The sequence below is a fragment of the Bombus flavifrons genome, chromosome 1 (assembly GCF_040668555.2).
Source record: "Bombus flavifrons isolate JBK064 chromosome 1, iyBomFlav1_principal, whole genome shotgun sequence".
NCBI classification, from domain to species: domain Eukaryota; kingdom Metazoa; phylum Arthropoda; class Insecta; order Hymenoptera; family Apidae; genus Bombus; species Bombus flavifrons.
In genome coordinates, this window is record NC_138442.1 from 4,622,722 (window position 1) to 4,641,074 (window position 18,353).

At 39.0% G+C, this 18,353-nt stretch overlaps 1 protein-coding gene across 10 annotated transcripts in view; it reads right to left on the minus strand.

Annotated features, from left to right (window-relative positions):
• The window catches only part of sog (chordin short gastrulation), a 100,523-nt gene that overhangs the window by 57,214 nt on the left and 24,956 nt on the right, over positions 1–18,353 (minus strand). Inside the window, exon 1 of one of the 10 annotated variants that reach the window (XM_069118831.1) lies at positions 4,562–4,714. The exons of the other annotated variants lie outside the window; for them this stretch is intronic. The gene's annotated coding sequence lies outside the window, so the exon portion shown is untranslated. Of the gene's footprint in view, positions 1–4,561; positions 4,715–18,353 lie in introns of those variants that run through there. 10 annotated transcript variants of the gene reach the window in all.

Genomic DNA, 18,353 nt, shown 5'->3' on the forward strand with positions numbered 1-18,353 from the left:
GATTTAACCATGTGTCATGATTCTACTTCGGAAAACTACAACACGCGACAGAAAACTGGGAAAACATCGTTCGAATGATGCAACAAGTGGAAGTGTTTAAACGATTCCCTTACGGACGATTCTCGGCGTATTTCGTAACGGTCATCTTTACGAAATTCGAAAACCAGAAATCCCATATTACCGACCTAGAATACCGCGATGCTTATCGGGCCGTTTGAATAATTCAAAACGGTTCAATTTACACGAGGACACAAGCTACGGGAGAAGATTTGAAAAAAAATCGCAAAATCTCGAAGCGTCGATATAGTGTCGAGGTAGGCAAAAAATCGGATTTTTACAGTCAGATCTGTTGCTTCTCCCGTAAGGGTATCGGTAATAAATCACGGGATCCCGTGAATAAAATCTGTAACCGGTTTCACGCGCGCGAGAACGTGAAAAAAAGAGGTAGGATCTGGCGATGATTCCTTTTGAACCGCCTTTGAACCGTCTAATAACAACGAATTAACGATAGGGGAGACGCGTCGGTAAATCGTAATCGCAGAATCGCGAGCGCGACAGATCGCCTCCAGATTCCACGGGTTTCCCGTGAGAACCGGACTTATGGAGCACGTGGGAACTATGAAGGCTAGGTTGCGCGCGCCGCTGACTTGGCAGGCGCCAACCCAGCGACGATCGAGAAGCCTCCTTGCGCAGCCTAGTGTCTTCCATCAAACGGGATTCATCTCTGTAAATCATCCATGACGCTCGTATTCGACTCACGTAATACACCCACTTAACGTTCAGGATATAAACTTTCGACTGGGGTTCGCATGCCGGTGCATTTTCACCTTGGCTCGTGGCCGTCGCTTTAAAACCCGCCAGGCACGTACGCGGCGTGCACCTACGAATAAAACAACGGGGAACGGCAAATGTCACGGTACAACCGGGAACTGGGGTCCTTCGTGAAAAAAATAGGTCGCCGCGATGGAATATGGTTTCCTTCTGTACCTGTGGTTAGGGGATTCGAATTTGGATACTGGATTATTGCGCATGCGTATAAGAGAGATATAACTCATTGCTTAATATATATACAGAGTGGTTGGTAACTGGTGGTTTTGGAAAAAAATTTTTCGTCTAAGGCTTTGTTTTCGAGAAAATCGACTTTGAATTTTCGCTCGGTACGCGTGCACTTTATCACGTCTCGTTATAACGGATCTCACTGTAGATCGTTGTCTCGATGGAAAAATTAAAAAAAAATTTTTATTCTATATTTTCGACTTCTTTTTTCGCGCAGAATCACCCCCTTTCCGTTTGTACCACCAGTTACCAACCACCCTGTATATATATGTATATTTTATTGAATTGACCTAAAAATTCGCAACACCTATTGTATAATTTTATTAAGTAGTGGTTTATTAATATTGGCGATATTGTTTCATTTATCTTATTGGTACAATTCAAATGTGTTATATCAAGTCATCCAGTTTAATGTGGTCTTTCTGATAGCAAAATATCACAGACTGAAACTTGGGTAAGGGATGATAAGATCAGAGAATTTAAAAAAAATAGTGGTATACTATTCTGGCAACTATACATATGTGATGTACATATTAAAGAAATCAAATTATTTACAAATTAATTTAATACTTCAAGCGAAATAAAAAATCAATAGTTGGAATAATATTATGGTTTCATTATAGTGCAAACAATTTTTAAGCTAACACAGGTATACAGAAGATGGAGTAAAATAAAGAATGGCCGTTTAGAAATCGCTGAATTCACCGGCAACGTTCACAGAGTCGAGAAGGTGTAAGTGCCACGAAATGCAGCGAGCGTTGCAATGTAAGCAGGGGACAAAAAGGATAAAAGGAGGATGAAAAAAAGGCGAGACACATCGGACCAAAAGGGGCGAAGGGGAAGGAAGAATGAAAGAGGCAATCGAGAGTGGCTGGTTCACACGATCCAATCGCATCGAGACTTCTCGTCTTGCTTTCGATACTTCCCCTACTCTCCCCCTCCATTTGGAAGTCACGTCGATGGCGATGTATACTTTGTTTTTTTTTTCTCCCGTGACTTGTTACAGAAACACGACGAACACCAAGCAGAGAAACGGAAAGCCGGTGAAGCCTTTTTTTCAGAATCCCGATCGTACGATCGGTAAACTGCTCTCGACGGAAAGGATAAAAACGTTACGTTCGAACCGCGTGTAAACGAGTATAAAAGAAAAGGAACGATACACGGGACGATTTCGCTCCTGGTATGGGGTATTCGGAAAGGAATGACGTGACTTTCATGAAGATACCACTTTAAACAAACAAAACCCAAGTATTTGTGTAGCAATGTATCCATGCGTCGATGATTATGGTAATACAGCTGGGAAGGAACAAAGTAGTATGTAGAAATGTAATGGTACCACTTTGTATTCCACTAGGCGAAATCCCCTATAGCGCACCCTGTCACGCTGAAATTTCCACGCTTCGGGAATAATTCGAATCACGCGAAATTATGCAACCATAGATTGCTGCACGTACATCTATTTATTTATGAGCCGGTTTCGTAAAAAGTCTGCGCAGGTTCTACAAATTCGTACTGGTTTAAAAAATTGGAAGGAAAAGAAAAAAAGTAAACCGCTTAACGGCATCGTGTTTCTACAATAAAATTCCGTCGCAGCGGACGACCGTTTCAACAGCAAACGACGGACCAAAAAAACTGTCCAATACGTAGACAGGCTAATGTAACGGTCTAGTTACCAATATAAACAAACCGCACGCTAGCAACTCTTTGTGCGTGTGTTCGTAACGCCAGAAGCACGAGCCTTCCAGGAACTTGACAGAATCCTTTGCAGGTGGGAGGACAAAGTGTCACTTACGATACAGTAAATATTATGTCCATTGCTTTTCCGTTGGACTTTTAGCACCTTCTAACCATATGCCACCCTTAGCGCGTTTTCCCTAGAATTCCCTAGCATCGAAATTAACTATGACCGGCTCAACTCCAAAAGCGATTGAGAAATTCGATTCCTTACGACTTAAATCGTAATTTATCGCTGGTCATGTTCTGTTGTGTCAACAATGCATTGGTTGTCACACATAGAATGTACGCCAAATAATAAAACGAAATCATGGTGCATTAAATTGGATTACTGTTTAGCGTCGAGAGACCCCAATTTGAGACATGCGTTTCATATTTTATGCTATGCTTTTACCAGTCAAACCGTGCATCCAATCCATTCCAATACGATTCCAATCCATATACGATATAATATAAGGAGTACCTAGGAGCAAGCGGAACATCTTAGATCATGTTCACACAGTTGCAGACTAAAATTTAAGAGTTTCCTTGTAACTTATAACTTAAAATAAATTTAATAATTATATTTTTCATGGTGAAATATTCAAGGAGGAATTTTCAAACTGATTTTCGTCAAAGAAACCTGTCCCTGAGTGATTCAGTAACAGAGACAGAAAGAGGAAGAACAAGGGGAAGCTGCAACCTCGGACGCTGGTCGCATGTTAAACTACTTAAGTAAACAAGACCTATTTTTCACACCCATCTGCTGTTAATACAACGCGTTTCACGATTTCTCTCTCATTCACCACATCCAGACGCGTCCGACGATCACGCAGAGAAAGGCGAAGACCTTGAGGCAGACTGATAATTGTTGACCAATGTTTGCACCGGAATTACTCATTCACCAAACTTGAATATATTCTCTATACTCACTATATCCATCAGACCTCTCATAATTGATTTCAATAAACATTTTTATGTACATATTGAATCATAAACTTCCATGAATTCAAAATTCTGATCGATTAATCAATTAATCGTTTCTTTGACAATTTAAACTAATCATCATCTTTCATATCAAACCAGCAGCTGCCCTAATACATATGAACAGGAGTGTACACATCTTCCATAGTCTAATGATATCAGAACCACGATACGTATTATACGTTCCTTTTTATCAATCGAAATCACACAGTACGAAAGGTAGAGTACACCTAGTGACGCTGGTAATTTTTCCGTGCTATAGCAATACCAAATACGAGACGGTCGCCTACATAATAAATGATCATCAATAACTCACATGGGATTAAAGCCTACGATTTACATTGTTTCATTTGGTTACAATGTGCCTCGACACGATCATCCGTGAATATCAGTTCATGCCTGGACTCGTTGCCGTTGAATATAAAACACGATGACAAAGACACTGTCCGCAATTTCACCGACCGCATTGCCGACAGACGTCGCTCTCGTGCACTAAGAGCGAATTTTATCCCGGCATTTAGACAAAATTAACACATTCTTTCCTTACACGACCGCGTACGATACTTTCGCATGTATCTGCATACAATGTCAAACAGTTAACCGTCGGCGTCATTGTCGTCTCGACTCGTAATTAGATTCATCTGTTGCTTTACATGTCTATTTACTTGTCATCTCAGCTATACGCATGCTGTAGTGCATGGGCGTGCTCTGTCTGACCCCTAACTAATTATTCAATAATCAAACCTTCGATAAATATAACCTTGTTCTCTGTAACATGAAATGAACAAAAAACTGAGTATGTACTTACATTACTCTCATTTCCTTATTTGTAGACACGATCGATTTCACTCCAAGAGTGAGCTTCCTACACTCAATTTCACTCACCAAACGAAATGAATGTACATATTATATCATATGCGTTGACAAAAATTGTACACGGTCCATACGTACATAAAATGTAACCCCTATGTGGCGCGTATGACTGCGCATGCGTGCGACTCGATGTATCGCGCATGCGCATTGTTTTACCCGTCGTGTCTCTTCGCAATCGTTTTCATCGACCGACGCGACAGATTTTCACTAGGAAGAAAAAACATCTGCAATTCATTTTTGCATTCATTCATATATATGTCGGAGATGAAAGGACATCCGGACTTTTCTTTAGAATGTTCGGAAAAATCCAATACCCTAATCCAGATATTTACGACAACGATATTTAAACAATAAACGAAGAAATAGTTATACGGGCATTTAAGGTTTATGACGATGGGTTTGGGCTCGAGATGACATGATGAGTCACCGAACGTACCCACGGTCACGGGAGGGACGTGTAATAACGGAAGTAGGAAATAGTTGTGCAGCTCTCCTCAAAAACAGAGATTGACCCGAGGAATGAGAAAAGGAATATATAAGGGCAGTTCCACTTGGAGTTTTGGGGGAGATTTTCATGCAGATAAGTTTGACTTGTACGTGGAGTTATACGTGTATCACATCGCATTCGTCATCCCGTGGACCATGGATACGTTATCGAACCTGAATTCGTTGTCATCAACATCTCGACCATCCTATCGCCACTATTACTTATAGCCTCTTGTAGTGCCCACATTTGTACCAATAAACATCAGCTATATCCACGATGGTAAATTTGAGTGAAGGTTCATCGAACGCCCAAAATTCCAACCTTAATCCGACATATATATATAGATTTATAGAATTTAGATACATTTGGTGACCTTGTACGTAAACAGTGTAAAAGACTAAAATCGACGAATAAATGACAAATAAATAATTGCAGATTCATGAAGTCTGAACAAATTGCCTCCCTTATCCAATTCTTCTCTTTTTGCTTTGCTACCTTTCTTCACACAAACATTTTTACACCTTTTGCTCACTAACCGGTAAGCGAAAGACAAAAAATATAGATGTTCACGCATGCTCCGTGAGATTGCATAAATTCGATGCTAAAAAATATACACGTGACAAAAAACATAAGAATTATCATTAACTTTGTTGACCAAGATGCTTGGTCGAATAATTTCGCAAGTCAGCGCCTCTGTCGGTCAAAAGGATAATAACACGGGTGTTTAACGGTCACTTTAACGGGTCGCGTGCGAATTAAAATTGGTGCTATTCGCCAACTATTAGCGAAGATGAATGACGCGATTGCCGATGGACCACGAGATACTGCATCGTCATCGTGTGTCATCATATGTCACAACAACGAGTTGCCAGTGAATAAACTGGCTCGCTCGCAAATTGCAATATTATCTCTCCACCAAATGATGTGGCTCGAGAATAAGAAATGTCAGTGTTACATATTGTTGCACATTGTTCAGGGGGGTTCCTATTCTGGTAGCAATTACCAGAGTACATGTTTAAATAATTCCAGGAATTATTTCAACGATAGTAGCGCGAACGATTTAAATTCCTAGTTAATTTACCGTAATACTGATTGCTTTTGGTATAACATATTAGCAACCGCGAGTGGAAACTAACTCACGCAAGACTGACGTTGATTATTATTGAAAGCGTTAATGCCAAAACTGATACCGGCATGATGGAATGCGTTGGGTGCAAAACCACACCTAAGTAGCGTTCGATAGGTAATAGGAGCGGGCAAGCTATTTTGTGTATCCTGCCGTGCCCTGTCCGGTCGATATGATTCAATCATCAATCAGATAGCATTATGCTCGCGTCTTAATGAGCGGTTAGAGGCCCGCTTCTCGAATCTCACTTTCATCGACGCAACACTTGCGTAATTCTATTTACTCTAGATTATCTACCACGCGTAACAATCTACGATCAACTGTTTAACATACACGTACAAGAAAAAAAAGAAAAGAAAATAGGTCTCTTTACTTTGCTATATTTTCAAACTGGACTCGAAAACCTCGAACCAGAAATGCATTAATCTCGTTGGCAATGCATTCCTTTTCAATCCATTAATCTTAATTTTTAACTTGCAGCGTTTACTACTCCTATAGACGTAGAGTAATTCGTTCAATAAAAAATTATCGACTGGGCATCGAAAATTGTTGGTTCTTTTTTTACCGACGTATTTCCAATGTGAACTTCTTGTGAGATCGTCGGTAAACTGAAGGAGGGAGGAAGGAGGATTGAAGGGGAAGAACGAAACACGCGAGGGATTCGTCGCAGCGCGATTTGACGCGGTACGGCTCGTTGAACGCGATTGCCGAAGCGGTGGGAAATAAAACGCGGAAAAAACGCGAACAACTTGCGCGCGCGACGAAGACTGCTCGCAAAAGCAAGCGGTTGAACGAAGAAACCACTCGCGGAGGTGGTGGTAAGTCGTTTTGTGTCTGCAGCCCGTCTAAATATACACGGTCCTCTCCTCGGCAATGCAGCCTTTCTTGCACGAGAGAGAAAAAGAGAGAGGAAGAGAGTCAGTAACGACTGACTATCTTAGCTCTTAGAGAAATCGGTTCTGTGAGGATGAAAAAGCGAAAATTACTGACTGCAACGCGCAACCGAGAGATCTACATGCGAATCTAGCAAAAGCTTCGATATTACCAGCTGATTCGGGGTGCAACGAGCGTTCGATTGTCGCGTGAGAAATCCATCCAGTTTTCAAGCTTAGGAGACGCGTGCACGGATCGCGGAGACGGATTTCTTAAAATAAACAAGCGCGAGATATCGTGTTTCCGAAGTATTCGGGCAAGTCAAAACATCGCGCGACACTTGTATTTATCATATCGCCGTTCTCTTGCAAACAACCTCACTTTCTATAGCAAACAATTCGCTTGGCGATTCGTGCGTTGCAATGACAACTCAATGAATCGGTATACTTACACTATACCAGATTTTTTTTTTTTTTTTTTTTTCTTAATTAGATAACCTATATAAGCAGAATCATTGAAATCATATCAACTATTTTTTTTTAATTCTACATGATATGTAATTCATATAATTTTTTATTGTATTCAGACGAAAAAAATGATGAACATTCTTCGAACATTAAATACATGTGCAAAAGTTGATACCAAAAAATTTCAGAGTTTCTTTGAAGAAGATCCTCCAAAGTAGCTAAGTCATATTATCTGCAACTTAAATAAATAATATGTTTATCGCAAAACGTCAAACAATCACATCCCACTTAGTTGAAATTTTAGTGCCTAATTTATTAGCAACGTTACAATTTGTAAGTGTACAAATTCGGTTCCGGTATTCTGATTTAAACTGCAACTTTGACTCGGGCAAGTTATTTTGGATTATACGAAAAGCGAACTATTTTCTCAGCAGCAACAGTTGCACGGAATCACGAGTCTTCATCCGGAGGAGGCGTCTCTTTTATTTTCACACTTCTTCAAAGCGTTCACGTGCCGGTACCGAATGCAAAGAGAAACCTATTCATAAATCGAGAGGCACGTCCCGGCAAAACACACGTGACTCGACGTATGATCCTTTGAGGTGTGCTGAGTCTCGCGCATTCCTCCCTATATAAATTCTTCGACTCGAGCCAAGCGAATATATGTAGATGTCTATATATTTGTCATGCGATTAACCGCGCGATGTGGAATAGCGTGATTAACACTAGCAACCATATGAGCTCTGATACGCACTACGGGGAAAGACAAACGAATCCGTTGAAAGTAGAAACCATGCATTCAGTTTCCTATCTCCCGCGTTAATTGCTCCATGCCTCGATGCAATATTTTTCAATTATTAATTATTAATTATTATTTTTTAATTATTTCATCACAAAATTCTAATGAATACACTAAATTTAGTGAAATTCTATTGTATTAAATCTAAGTACTATAGCAAATTATAAAACGTACTTTTGCTTTTAATTGTTTTTTATATGTAAGTTAGAATTTAATTACAATAAAACGAAAGTAAAATATGAAGTAGAAAATTGATTAAGGCTTGTGAAATAACGTAGCAAATTTAATTAGTCTGGCCAGACTTCTGAATACCAAATATATATATGCAAGAGTGTAGTAATTACAAATACTTTAAATTTCATTGACTTCTTGATAAAATCAATTTAACTGATACAGAGCCGCTTTTACAAAGTCAAAACAAAGTAAGATAGAATCTAAATGACGTATTACGTAATTCAAGGATGTAATATTCCAATGGTATGAAGTATCCAAATATTTATACACGTGCCAATCTAGCAAAATAAAAAATTTGTGATGGAACAGAAACGGCGAGAAATATGGATGGGTTAAAATTCGATATTAATTTTAAAACTGAAAGAGACGTGTGATTTACATCAATGGCGAGAACAAAAATAAAAGCCGTGACAGCCATCGAGTTAAAGTGACCGTTGAGCGAAGTGGAAGAGAGAGACGGAGTGCGTTCAACGCGAAACCATTCTAGAATGTGTAGTGTACGTCACATCGGTAAAAATGAAATACGGTACCGAGAATATCGTGGGGCAAAAAATATCCCAGACGCGTCGCTAGACGAATCAAGTGACCGCCCATGCATTTCACGCGACCTTTATTCCAACTCAACTAGACAGAAAGAGATGGATAGATAAAAAGAGAGGAAGAGAGGGGGAAACATCGAGAAAAGAGACACATGCCATCGTGTCTCGATGGTGTAATATGAGAAAACACGTATTCGCTGGTCAAGTGATTTCGAGAATTAAAAATACGTTCGAGCTTTCGTAAGGAGGTCGATATATCAAGGACAAGCCGTACCCTGTTTATTCGACTGCGCTCTATTATTGGATTTGTATTCGACTGACAATAGGATCGAAACGAACCTAATAGAATTTACATCGTAGTCGCCGCTGATGCGCTGATGCGTGTACGCCATCGAGAACGTCACTGTGGTTAGGAGATTAGATGCCGAGGGCGCGCTGGACTGAAGAGGAACGGCCGCCCCGCAAATAATCTTTGACGTAACAAATTGAAAATTGGATTACCACGTACCTCACGTCCTGTCGCATACTGGCTTTACCTACAGGATGTTATATACGGACATATTTCAATAAACTGTTCAAAATGATTATAGGATATAGGTTATCATTTAATAATTAAATTGTATAAAGAGATTATAATACATATGGACGATAGGCCACATTTAATAACAATTATTATTTGAAAAATATGCAAAAATGAATTGACAATATTTAAATGAATTCAAAATGAATTGACAATATCACATGAAGTACACGAATTCACTGGTCATGGAATGGCACCGAATGTCAGCCACGAAAACATTGTCGACCTTGAAGTCTCGATAAATACAGCATAAAAAAGCATTGCACTAACCAAACTGTTTGTTCTTTCAGTAGAAAAAACGATTACTTGTCGGTATTTCACACTATCCGAAGGGAGATTTTTGGTTAGCCATCGATGTTACACGTTTCAGTGTATATATCAATTCACACATGGCGCGACATGGGTGGACCATAAATCACTGCGTATGTATACAAATTCCTAAGCTCGCGCGACCGCGGCTGATTTGCGTCAATCAACGTCAATGAAAAATGAGGTGATCCACAGCTAAAATTGTGGAACCTACGTGACGCTCGATTTCTCGATTAAAATTCGATTCAGACGTAATGCATGCGTTGATAATTGGTTGTTATGCAAACCTCGAGATGCAAGGTGGCAGCAGGACAAGGTATCGAGTTTCGAGCTTCGAGTCTCGACTTGGGTCTGATAATAAATAGAGACTGCGGGTTTTTATGCATTTATAGAAAATTGGAAAATACAAAAGTGCACAGAACGCGGATAATATGAAAAAATATATGAAGTATCCAAAGTATAGTAAATATTCTACAATATTTACTAGTTAAAACGATTTTCTACGTAGGTTCTACATATTTTCTTAATTACGTATATTGTTTACAATGTGAATTTGTATAAAAATCTGCGGTCTACTAATAAGGAATTGAGATAAATGTGAGACATGCACGAGATTCGTATCGAAATCATGTTTCGCGTGAACGAGGAACGGGTGTTGTCGTATGAAATAAAAAGTTTGACGGTGAAGGGACTATTACTCGAGACTCTTGACACGCGAGAACGCGCGTCCATCTCGACGATACAATGTATCGTCACTCGTCACAGTTTTTCTACCACCACGCCTCTCTTCCCCGTACAAGGGCAAACTACTCGCTTTACGAAGGTGGTAGGCCTTGGTCTAACCGCGGGTCGACGAATAGCAGAGCCCCTACCCAAACGATAGCGAATCGTCGGATGCACACGTCCGCTAAAAGTCAGCAACGCCGGAGGCAGTCGGACGCGATACTCGCGATTTACCTACTTTAAAAGCGTATATCGGCTCGCTAAATTTCTTTACTGCACAACGGCCACGTTGTCCTCGTGGCTGCGGCCAATTAGCCGCGAAACGTGTAGCGAGAATCGCGGTGAGTGTGCAGCCACTTCGAGAGGGTCCGACCAATGAGGAGAGAAAAGGATAGAAAAAGAGAAGAGGAGATTACGCCGCACGTGAATAAGATCCATTTACGCGAGACCTTAGGGAATCTTTAACCATGCATTCAGTTATTCCCTCGTCTTATAAAGTTCGAAAGAAGTTGGAGAGGGGTCGATACATCTGTCACGTACCCTAATCTCTTCGCGTAGAATCATATATTTTTATAAATCTAGTTATTCAAATTGGCTGTAATTATATTTAGAGGAACTATGAGATAAATTCTGTTTGCGAGAATTAATTGAAACAATCTTTAAGAACGCATCTACGTATTACCTTGTCTCGTGAAATTCGAAAAAAGGAAGCCACGCGTCTGTTATGCACTCCAACCTCTCCGTGCGTAATCATATGTTTCTATGATTCTATAAAAGTTATTTAGGTTACTAATAATTTTTATATTTATTATATGTAGAGAAATCATAAAATAAATTCTACCACGAGAATCGATTGAAATAACACAAAGAAACTGTTCTCCCGGAAGTCGTTCGGTAGGACACCGAGTACCAAACACGGTTTCTCGGTAAACACGCCGGTAGATTTCAAGGTGACCTTCGTTTCCTTTTCTTCGCTGGAATGTCGGGATTTTTTGTGTCTCGAGTGCAATAACAGTCGTCGAGACGAGCTAGACAGGCTATACAGCGAGTTGTTATCAAGGTTGTGCATGAGAGCTCGTAAATCGATTTGTAAATTAACGATGCTGTCCGTAATGACACATAATGCCGACAGTTTCGTACACGCACCAAATACAAACATCCATTGGCGTATTAACGACCCGTCGAACGCGTACCCGACTTCCGGAGAGCAGCAAGAACGACGGACATGTAACGTCAATTCATATCAGAGGCCGGATGTGCGCAGGTCTTCACCGCGTACCCTCAATTACCCCAGGGACCCACCATAAACTTAAACTTTTAGTTTATTATTTTTGTAAGTGTTATCTGTTTATGGATGGTCCTTGAAACAGTTCTTAGGTTATTATACGTCCTTATTAATTACGGGGAAAGCAAGTAGTTACCTAATGGGAAAAACCCAATACGTGACTAACGAAAAGGCTGGTTTTTCCCATAAATAATATCACCTACTAGCCACGTTGGTAGGAGGCTTCCTCCTCCTATCTTCATTTATTAACGTGCCCTATAACCAATTGGCATCGTGGATCGTTACCCTCACTTTTCCTAACGAAAGGTGCGAACAGCGAATCCGCGTTGTTAATTAAAAAGGGCACACCCACACCGAGCTTTCCTCCGTAATGAGACGAGAACACCTAGATAGAAAAATACTAAACCTACGAATAGTGAACATCTCTCCGATCAGTCTCGATTATTGTAAACCTGTGCTGTGTTAGTAAATAAAGTTAGTTAGAAAATAAAGACAGTAGTTGTGTTACGACTCAACCTTCCTGTTTTATCATCTAACCCTCAAGTTTACGTGACAGACACGCGTACCTAACGTTTCAATAACCTCGGACAAGGGAAAAAAACCTAACCTACCGACGTCGCGATCTCCGTACATGTTTCGACCTCACACCGAGTTCCGACCTTTTCCGCGTTGACCGCTCGTTTCGCTTTAATTATCCATTTCTGCCGTTTGCTTAGTCCCGATAAATTCTCGATCAACAACCCTCACCAGCGCCCCGGGCGGCATTCAGGCAGGTCCTACTCTCTAGAGTCGGCGAGATGTTCTTCCATCTCTCTCTTTTTCGCTACGATCCTGTCGCGTATCTGGAATGCTCGTGTGAGGTCGCAGCGAGCGCATTAAGCCGCGTCCGTGCATGAAACCCATCGTCGTCGTCCGGCGTCGCCAAGCCGGCAATAAAGACTAATTGAGATTAGCGCCGGCCGTGCTACGTTAAGCAGGTGGCCGCAGGGGAAAAGAAAGCGGAGGAAAAGAGGAAGTACATGTAGACATAGAATGTAGCCAATCAAGTTCGATACTGTGGTTCACATATAGCGGGCTGAAAATTATAGTGGTGCAAGTCAAGTATAGTCACACACGTATTTCAATTTTGCAAGTATCATGCCCTTAGTTTCATAGTTAATTATGCTGCAATGTCTCTTTCTCTCTCTCTCTCTCTCTCTCTCTGATACGTTCTCGTGACTTAAAGAAATACAATGAATTTCTTGTAATAATAAATATAGAACACTATTTTATGATTTTAGATAACCATATATCTAAAGGATAATGGACACGGAAGGTTCCAATGAACGACTTAATTTATACAAATACATCGTCTGCAAATTGAGTAACTTACGTTCGATAACTTACGTTCACAAGAAATTGATACGATTTAAAATAAGGAAATGAGGAAGATGATTACCTTGATTAATTAAAATAAGGAGATTAGCGACACAGAGGTATGGTTAGTAGTAGCGATTCGAATGCCATCTATGTACTGTTTAGATGATATTTTACATTCTGTATTTAACAGAATAACATCATAAAGGACATAACCTAACAAACACGAAGATGGTACCCCGCTGGGGGTAGCCACCCACATGATAATCAAACAGCCAAAAAATTCTACCAAATGTCCAAATCGGACCACAAATTGTGAATGTAAACAACTAAATAAAAAAAAAAAAAAAAAAAAAACGAAACGTCAAGTTATGTCCAAGAAATATATTTTCTCCCTGTTACTCAGCTATACCGAAAAGAAAATATACGACAAGAAATTTGAAAGGAAGATTTATGCATCTCTGTTGACCTGCTATCTTGTGCAGGTGTTGAAGGACCAACCTTTTCACAGTTTATTTTTCAAACAGTTTTCCTAACACCTAATCGCCCTAAAGTTTGCACCAAGATCCAAACACAAAGAAGCAAGCATCTGCTACCGAATTCTTTATAATCGCGTGTCCAAAAACGGCTGGCAACCCATACAGAAATTATCAGGGTCGACAGGTAGTCGTGTACTTAGCCTTGCGGCCACCAGAAATCAATCAAGGCAGGTCAGGCAGGTACATACAGGTGTGTAACAGCTGAGTCCCCATGGTCTTGGAAGTTCCTCTTTTATTCTACCAGTTGGGACCGACAACAGTATTTACAGCTAGTTCAGTTTTATTTCCTTCTCTTCTAAACGGTCGAAACGTGCTTCCAAGACATTTTCTTCTACCGTCTGCATCCATACAATTACTTTGTACTGTTATCTTAATTGCATCTGAGATTTAAAGGAAACTAAACCTAAAGACAAACGCTATTTATGGTTGAAGCTTCCTGTACGGATTTTCCCCGCAATACGTTGCCCTTCGGCGACGGAAATCGACTGGATTTTCGTGGAAGACAAACTCTATTACCATGTATTTCACGCACATATCGCTAGTATCGCAAAATCAATTGGAAGAATACGCGAAATCCCCTATGATTCATATCTAAATAAAACATATTAAGAGGAATAAAATCACTGTGGCTATAATAAACAACAGAGTACATAAGTATAGATTATGGAACATTTAAATTTGGAAAAAAGAATAGTTGAAGAGTAATTTCCAAAATGGAATACATAGCATATTTATATTGTTTCAATAGGTTCCAATGGTGACAAAAGAAGATATAATAATCAAAAATTCTTTATAAAAATTACTACATTTCTGAACATATGATCCTTTTGTTACACTCGCAATTCGATTAAAATCGAATCCTCCAGCGAATGCGCGCGCAGTAACATTCCATTACAATCGAATATCGCAACGTAGAGGTTAAGTCAGATTTATACAAAACCAAGGCGCCTAAGATACACACTATGCTGGTGGTAATGATCGGTTAATTTGCTCCACGACGAGATATCGTTGCTCCCGTTTTTATTGTTGTCACGATAACCGAATAAAGTGCTGCAATGTGATGTCACTGGCGATAAAGCGGTATCTAGAGGTACTCGATTGTCTCGTTCCCGTCGCCTCGGTTCTTGCAATACATAAAATCGACGGTTTTCGCGTTCTATTTAGACCAAGCGATGAAATACAGTTTTCGAGGTGGCGGATTCTATACGGTGTACGGGCAACGTAGCTAGATAAGGCAGTAGCCGCGGAACAGGTACGAAACGAGAGTAACAGAGCCTTTAGAAGGTACGACAAGGATAGAAACAGGACAGAAAGAGAGGCTGCAGACGATACTGGACACTGCTAGATCCTTATAAAGGAGAAGAACGAACCACTTAGATCTCTCTTTGCGACGATCCACGGGCTAACGCGACTGGATACCAAGTTTCGTGTTGTAGATCGCGTTAAGCTGTGTACAGAACGGCGGAATGAAAGTTGTCCAACTATGCTTGTCGATATCACTTCATGAAATTTGTTTTTAAAAGAAATATACGAATCTGAAATCATATTTTTAATAAACAAAGACAATAATTTTTATTTCCGTAATTTTATAAATATCATATATAGTAATTTTAAAGATAAAGATATAGATGAAAATCAACTTTTATTTTTAATAATTAGAGATAACACCTTTTCTATTATTCTTGTAGATATTCTATATTATTTTCATAAGAAAATGTAGAATGTTGTAATCATATTCATAAATAAAATATTGTTTTAGGAAAAAGAGATTATGAATCATTAGCGTTACTCGTTTTTAGAATCTGATTGCCTCTAGAACTTGCTGATATAGAATTGACGTAGGAAGTCTATTTAATGTGTATACATACTGGCTTTGTTTCCTTAGAACACTTCAAGAGTCTTCATAGTGTAGCTTAGCTTATTTGACCGTCGTATTCATAGCATAAGTTTCTCAACTTTTGATTATTACGAAATTAACAAGACTATTGCTATTTTTGTACAGACTATAATACGCATAATTAATTTAAAAATATTATATGGATATCTTAAAATAGTTTTTTACATATTATGTAAACGAATTATAAATGCAGTATATAGAAACATTTCGAGCTCACCAAGTAAAAATAACCAAGATCACTATGTATTGCAACAAAGATTTAGCTTCTTTCATCACAGAAAGACAAAGTGAGAACTTTGGAATTGTCCCTGTCGGTTTATTAAAAATTAACACCACGTATTCACGAGGCGACCTTGTTCTACGTAGATGCTCCCAGCGAAGGCTCGAGAGATACGCTTTACAATCGAAACTGCAAAAACATTGCGCAATTATGCGACAAACACCACGTAATAACAAATAGAATTCCGCAATTGAGTGTAATGTTTCCAATGGTGTGCCTTCGGCAAGCAGCAAACGTCTATAAAGAATCTCACGGACTTCGGTACATTATTCCCGGCATGTGCGTCGTCTTATCGTAATACGAAAGTAAAAGCAAATACAGTATAGTTCGTCGGGCGGATTCTCAAACTAATTTTAATTGAAAAACATCGTATCAATACGAGCCCCATTTCTAGATAGTTATCGATACACATAAAGATCTCGAAATGCTTAAGTCAACAAATAGTAAGAATTACACTAAAATGTTCTTTAAAAACTATTTCTCAATGCTTCCATCTAAATATACAGATATTATATCAGTTTATAGGTTATACAGGGTGGTTGGTAACTGGTGGTACAAGCGGAAAGGGGGTGATTCTATGCGAAAAAAGAAGTCGAAAATATAGAATAAAAATCTTTTTTTTTTATTTATTTTTTTTTAATTTTTTCATCGAGACAACGATCTACAGTGAGATCCGTTATAACGAGACGTGATGAAGTGCACGCGTACCGAGCGAAAATTCAAAGTCGATTTTCTCGAAAACAATGCCTCAAACGAAAAATTTGTATTCTATATTTTCGACTTCTTTTTTCGCGTAGCATCACCCCCTTTCCGCTTGTACCACCAGTTACCAACCACCCTGTATACAAATTTTCTTTGTAGGAAGCAATGAGATACGATAGGATTCCATTCATCTGAATTCTATTTGAACGATGGGAGAAAAAATGGGAAATGTCCAGTTTTAGTGATTTTATGCGTACATTATACATACAGTGTGTCTAGTTTGGGTGATAACTAGGATTAATTGAATTAGTAAACATGTATTCTGCTGAGATATCGACGTATGAATGGTAAAACGAAATGTGAAATGAAAAATTAGAAATACCCTCGGTCATATTTTCACTATTTTTGATTGGTATACTATTTTCACTATTTCTGACTACGAACATTTATATCGGTCCATATAATATTTTTATAAACATAACTAAAATATATTTTATATATTTTTGCATCTTACACGTATTTTTATATCAATTTTAAACATTTTTTTATGCACTATTGTATTCTATTCATTATATGAGCCGAATTTATATGGTATTCCACCGTAATGATTTTTGAAAAGGCTCTGACACAATGATACTTCTGCTAGCATGCACACTCTCACGTAAAAGATCAGAATGCCAACATTGTCCCCATTTCAGTTGAATCTTGATCATGTACGTGCGAATATCAAAATTGTCTTGTGTTTCGATTCAGATACATGCTTTTCAAACTCTTTTATGATTGTTCATGAAACAACGTATGCCTTAAAAATAATTTAATTAACGTTGTTAGAATGGTCTATTACTAAACATAAACAGTACAGCATTAGATTGAACAAATCAAAATTTCTTGGATATAAGCTATTTTCAAAAATCTTCATGTTGAACACTCTATATTCACATTGTCCGATGAAATCGCTTTAGTTACCATCGATATCTAAACGAGATTTTCCCTAGTAACTTGCACACGATTTCTCATACTCTTTCTAGCTCTTACGAGTTTCGGGTCAACGTATAGTTCAGAAGTTGTTCAACTCGAACGTAAATCGCTGTCGGTATGTGGGTGCAGTTAAACGGGTTATCGGCTGTTCAGATATATGTGCAATCTGAACGATGGGACAGAAAAGAAAATTACTATATATAGACAGAGCTATGGTTCGATCCGACTTAACCAAGTCGATACACGAAACGCGTTGTCGCAAAAATGTCAATGCGACGAGCACCGTATCATTACCCAAAGTATATGTTTACATATTCGCGCTATAACAGGCATATTTATGCTTCGTACTTCATATCCACGATGACAAACAACGACGCGATCATCCACGACGCACGCATACTTTTATTACGCATACTTATCTTACTACCATATATTCTAATATATGTTCGATCGGTATCAGAGTATTTCGTGAATAATAAGGCGAAAAAGTAAATGAAAGATTCAATATGAAACACGATGATTCGATAATTGTATTTAATTGACACGAGATCAT